The following is a 6,602-nucleotide window of genomic DNA, read 5'->3' on the forward strand; positions in this document are numbered from 1 at the left end:
AGGAGCAGGACGCGGCCACGGCAGCGCGAGGTAGCGGCGAGGTGAGGCCTCTCGGACGCGGTGACTTCGGCAACGGAGGAGGCGAGTCCAAGGTGCAGCGGCGTGAGTTGCAGCCCGCACGGTTGGGGCGGCAGCCAAAGGTGCGGCGTCGCGAGTCGCAGCCTACACGGTCGAAGAGGGGCGGCGGCCGACTGGGGAACCCGTGAGGCGAGGCAGCGCACTGGGCCGTCGCGGGACGGCGCAGACGCGGACGTAGTCCGGTGGCGACTCATGGGAGCAGATGGAATCCGGCAGTGATTCGGCCTGGCTGCGGACGACGCGCAGCTGAACCGGAGCCGGCAAAAGCCAAGGCCATGTGGGCGAGGCAAGGGCTACGCGGAGGCGAAACGACAAAGCAGCGGCGATTCAGCGCGGTGTGACGAGGTGGCGTCAGCCATAGAGAGGACAGACCGTCGGCGGGGGCAACTCACAGGGCCGGGGTGACTTAGCCCCGTTGCAGAAGCGGAAGGTGAGGCCAGGCTAGAAGAGGACGCAATGACCTGATGTTATACATGGCAGCTCAGGGCCGGCGATTCAACGGCAGACGGCCGTGTGGTGAACCGGCCGCAGGCACGGGGCGTCTCGAGGGCGGATTAACGCAGAGAACGGCGGAGGCACTCCGGGTCAAGGCCACAGCTGGCAATTGGGCGGCTCAGGCGACTCCAGCAGGGGTGGCTTAACATGGCCGTAACAGTGGCTTGCAGGTGCTCGGATGCTGCAACGAGGGCGCTCCGGTGGGTCAACATGGCGCATCAGCAGAAGCAGTGGGTTGGAGAGGTGTAGCTGTGACCGGTCTGTGCTTCGACTCAAGGCAGGTGAATCAGAGTTCGATGCACTGTCGGCTTGCAGCTGCGGGTTGGGCTCAGGACGGACCGGCGGGCGGCGCATAAAATAATTTCCAAAGAGTTTCCTTCAAACGCCGTCTTCTATTTGTTTTATTTGCCTTCCATCATGCAAGGAGCAAAAAGTAGTGCTCCACAACCAAATTGATTCTAGCTCTTCACGTGGTGGTGACAGCAACAACAGTTAATGTTCTTAGGTGTGTCCACTCCGCTCAAATAACCAAGGTTCCAGGGCGCTTTCGGTACAGCCAGGGGGTCAGTTGGTTCCCAATAAACAAAAACGTCTTAAATCCGTACTTGGTAGGAAATATCAGCGGTGCCCGGACCCATCCAACAGCCACTCGGAATCGATCTATCAACCATGAACCAGACTGAATTTTGTGGCAACCACCTAATAACAATCGGGCCCGGCCGTCGAGTCTGTAGCAAAACTCACCAATGATTGCGGTGGATTCCTGTAGCATATTGTGCGTGGCGGAAATGCTCCTGTCAATCTCGGCGACTTACAGAAAACAAACATGCCTCAGCCTTACTTTTCTTGAATTTTAAATCTCAGACTAATAATCCGGACCGATGAATTTCAACACTGATATAAATCCTTTCAAACCGGCTCTTCTTCATCCGGAAATTTGCGAGCTTTTCAATCCCTAGAAGAGATTCCTCCAAGAACTCAACACCACCGTGCGCAGGCCCCACGGTGGGCGCCAACTGTCGTGGAATTGTCACGGCAGATGTCCTTAGTGTCAGGACTTAGTCGCGAGGCCAACGCATCTATGTGGTAGCTTGAGAGAGGTTGAGCGGAATTGAGAGACGCAATACAAGACAGGGATTTAGACAGCTTCGGGCCCCGGGAAACATCATCCGGTAAAAACCCTACATGCTGTTTGAGGCTAGGTCTCATTATCATCACGAGGGAGTCGCCGTAAACCGGCTCTCCTCTTTGTGTCTAGCCCTAAGATTGTTTCTTCTTGCTTGTAGCTTCTCCCTCTTTGGGGAGCCCTGCCCCTCCTTATATAAGTTGAAGGGGCGGATTACATGTGGAGTCCTACTAGGATTAGGACAAACCTATCTCTAATACAAACCGGATACAAGTCCAGGTCTTAACTCCTTGCAAGACAAATGTTCCTTATGCCTTTCCTTATAAACCGGCCCACCGTAGTTGAACCGGCCTTCATGAACCGCCAGTCGGTCCACCGGGTCTTGTCGCTCCTCTGACCCGCCTGCCGGATTACCAATGAACCGTAAACCGCCAGGTCGCCAGTGAACCGCCAAGTGCCGGCGGGTTCTTCAGGTAAACTGCCAAGTCCGGCCGGGTTATACTTCCGGCCGGTTTACGCCACGGGGTATATCCCCGACACATAGACAGCTGCTGATACATTGTGTATACATGAGAGAACGGTCGTCTAGTTTACTTGTGTGTGTGTGTGTGCGTGTGTGAGAGAGAGACACACAGAGAGACAAAGAGAGAGAGGAGCATCTGTAACACAACAACCATCTCTCTCGATTCGTCCGTCCCTCGCACGATCGCATGCAACATATGCATCAACGCGCACATTTTGACACCCTCACTCGGCCGCTGCCCACCTCAAGGCCTGCACAATCTCTTCGTGAATACCCATTTCTCTCCTTAGGTTTGTTTTCGCTCAATATCTGACACACACACACACGCGCGTGCGCGTGCGCAGCACAACACACACACACACACACACACACTCCCCCGAGCACACAATTCATCCCCATCCAAGGTTATACGGCAACCACTCTCGCTTGTGCTTCTTTGCACCCCAACATGCACAACACCTCAATCTTCAAAGAGCAGATCGAAGACGGCGACCACACCGCGCTAAAGAATGTGGGGTCATTTGGAAGCAGGGTGATGTGATGACGGCTGACTGACTCCTCCCCCCACCCTCTCTCTCTCTCTCTTGCACAAAATTACCAATCCCTCTCTCCCCCGCACAAAATTGTCAATCCCTCAACCCATGAGATCCTTCCCCTCTCGTCCATGTTTTTCCAGCTCTCTCATCAAACATGTTGTCTCTTCTCCTTCCACGTATACAGAATCACGTATATTACATGTCTCCATCTTTCTCACAGACCTAACTTCTTCCTCTCTCTTTCTCTTTCTCTCTCTCTCTCTCTCTGTCTCGTTAGGTTTGTCTCCTACTCTCTCGTCCACATACATACAATCTTTCCCGCCCTATCGCTCCATCTTTAAAAGCTCTCTCTGCATGTTTCATTCACACAATGGGATATGTCAAAATGTTGCTTCTATAATGGTTGATGTAGAGTTTTGGTTGTTTTTATTGCATCCTACAAAGTAATAACTATGAAATGCATTTAGATTCTCATTTGACTGGGATTATGTGAGTTTGAGCATGTTGTGAAGTACTATAGACCTTGTATACATCTTGGGATTCGACAATGATTGTAAATGTTGAATTGTATAGACCATTACATTCGAAGTCAATAGCCTAATATATTTATTTCACAATTTCAACAAATGATTAGTTCACTACAAACTAAGAAAACAAATGTGTACTCCCACCGTTTTTATTTAAGTCCGGGTATTAGCATTGGTCAAAGTCAAGTTTTGTAAACTCTCAGAAAGCTTATAACAAAAAATATTAACATATACAATAACAAATAAATACCATTAGATTCATTATTGAATGTACTTCCACATCATACATATTTGTTATGGTAAATGTTTATATTTTTATATAAACTTGGTCAAACTTTAGTAAGTTTGACTTCGGTCAAACCTAATATGCAGAGTTTACTACTACTACTCGCTAGTTTCTTAGCCGAATCACTCAACACGCCACACGGGGAGTCCAGTGTCACAAAATTTTGAGGTCGGCGGGAAAATCTCCCGCGGCCCTGATTCGAGCAGTGGGAAGTTACCATCATAGCCTTTGAAACAGGCCTACGGACGATGCTTGGTAGGGGGCTCTTTTCATAACTTCAGGTTCACCCTACCCAGCCAGTCCCACCCCGGCACCCAGAGTAGTACACCTGAATACTCCCCATTTTCTATCCCCACCGCAAAATAGACTTCTCCATGGCACCGCAGCCTTCGTGTTCCTCCCCTTTACATCGGCGCACTCGTCCACCGCAGCGCATCTGCCTCATCAACGACCTCGTACGCCGCACTGGAGCCGGTCCATCGTCGTCTTCATAGACGGAGCCTCTTCCCCGGCATCGTCTTCCACGGTCTCGGACCTGCTTCCCGGAAGCCGACGCCAAGCACAGAAGTACCACCATCGTGGACAATGAACTGACTCCCGTTGCCGACCATGACTCACAGAGGCCGCCGCGACCATCGTTCTCCTCCTCGATTGGTAATGTGTGCATTGAATCACTTAGCAGTACATGTGTCGTTCCAATTTTTTTTCATACCTACCCTTCAATTTTCCTGGGTGCTATTGTTCCCGTAAAAGTGATTGGTTATAGCCCCCATTGTCCAACAGAATATCAGCTTGTAATTGTGCGTCGCTCCTGTATCACGCTGTGCTTGGGTAGGTTTTTCATCTACAACCAGCAGTGTGGCAAATGATGGAAAGGTTTTTAGAACTAGCAAGATGCCCATACGTTGCATGCATCAAGATGCATTTGTATGAGTAGTTTATCTTGGGGGAGAAAAGGATGAACGAGGGAAGGCCTTATTTGCAAATCTGGAGAGCGGTATGGGTATCTTTTTTATCTATCTATGCTGAGAACTATCCTCTACTCTCTAGTATCTACTTCTCGATCTCAGCACTGTAAATGCTTTTTTAAAGCATCGCGTGTTGCAATTCTGTTGGAGATGCTCTAACATGGCAGACGAGTGCTTTAATGTTGCCCACAAGATGCGCGAGTATTACTAGTAGTATTTTTCTTGCCATGTTGAGATTTTAAAACCACGAGTGTGTCAGGACCCCGACTAGATGTCACATCGATCTAGCCTGTAACACCTCATATCACTTTGCGGCCTCACGCACGGTATCCCCACGGGTGTCGCCTTACCTTTGCCCGGGACTGTTTGCGCCTTTTGGTTCACGTATATGATAGTGTCGCTAGCATCCATATGATAAGGAGCCCGGGCTGACATGACTAGTCGTAAACCCAAAGTGGCACAGACTTACAGGGACAGGCATCCATGACCCAGCTTCGAACGTGTCGGTCATCAGCAAGTGGGTCCGGGCTGTAGCACTGGGCTAGCAGGACTCTGGTAAACCGGGCTGTAGCGGGCTAGTAGGACTCCGGTACTCAATGCGTGACATTTCCCCGAAGGGACAGACACAGGAACTAAGAAGGACACATGCCGGCTAGCCTAAGTGTTCCAGAGCAGTAGCAAGCTACCATGGCTCAGCGGTAACACTAGGAGACATTTCCCGGTAAGAGAGGCTACTAAAGATAAACAACTAGATAGTCAGATCCCACACATACCAAGCATTTCAATATCATACACACAATATGCTCGATATGTGCAAATACAACATGGCATCACAACATGACTCTACGACACAAGTACTTTATTTAAGGCTCAGAGAGCCATACATAACATACACATAGGTACGGGTCACACGACCCAGCATTCAAGTCATACAGTCATACAAACCAGCAGCGGAAGTAGCTTGTCTGGGTACAGACAACTAGTAAAATAAAAGAGGCTTGGAAAGCCTAGCTATACTACGTGGTCCTTCACAAGCTCAGGATCACCACCTGGGCCTTAGCCTACTCATTGATGTCAACGTCTACGAAGAACCCATCAGAAAGGGTTGCAGCGTCTTCTGTAAAAATGTAAATTATAGCAACATGAGTACAAAGGTACTCAGCAAGACTTACATCAGATCCTACATACATGCACATTATCAAGAAGGGTTGGTGGAGTTGTTGCAGCAAGCCAGCTTTGACTCTTGGCTAGGCTAACCTACGAGACTCCAACTTGAAATGGTTTTGCGCACACGAGTCCACTACTCACCACTTCAATACACTACCGAGGATCCACCTCCGTCTTCCTACGGAAGAGCCATCCTCGGCACTCACACTTATCTTGAGGTTTTTAGTAGTTTCCATTTACTTGTCTATGAACTGTATAGGCAACCAAGTAGTCCTTTACCACGGACGCGGCTATTCGAATAGATCATGATAACCCTGCAGGGGTGTACTTCTTCATACATGTTTCCACCACTTAGCGTCTGCACACGACATGTGCTCGGCAGACTTCAAGCGAAAGCCGACGTGGGTGTAGACCACGACCTACCTAAACACCTAAGTCTCTAGTCCAGGTTTATCGTCTATCCAGGTTCCATCCGCAGGGAGTCCGGCCGAGGTTTCCCATACGGCCCCGAACGATGTGAACAGGGTTCCCGAGATACCTAACGGGTATTCGGTACACCCGGCCACGTACCTACCGCATCACAGCCCACCCCTACGGTCAGCGCTGTCCACGGCCTCCAGTAGGCTACAAACACCAGAAACTACTTGCAACTCCTGGACAGAGAGCTAGGGTGAATAAGAAGTCGAGCGGGGTCATATTTCAGGGCCCAATGCATGGTAGTAGCTGTATCTTAAATCACACATACAGATCTCAGTGCTTAAGGTCGGCTTCAATGAAACAACCCACCATGTACTCCTACATGGCCTCTCATCGATACCTTTACCAAATCGTGTTCACCACACCACTCCCATTACCGACATAATCATTTCACTCTAGCCCATCACCCAGATGAACCA

This window comes from Triticum dicoccoides, chromosome 2B (assembly GCF_002162155.2).
Source record: "Triticum dicoccoides isolate Atlit2015 ecotype Zavitan chromosome 2B, WEW_v2.0, whole genome shotgun sequence".
Taxonomy (NCBI): domain Eukaryota; kingdom Viridiplantae; phylum Streptophyta; class Magnoliopsida; order Poales; family Poaceae; genus Triticum; species Triticum dicoccoides.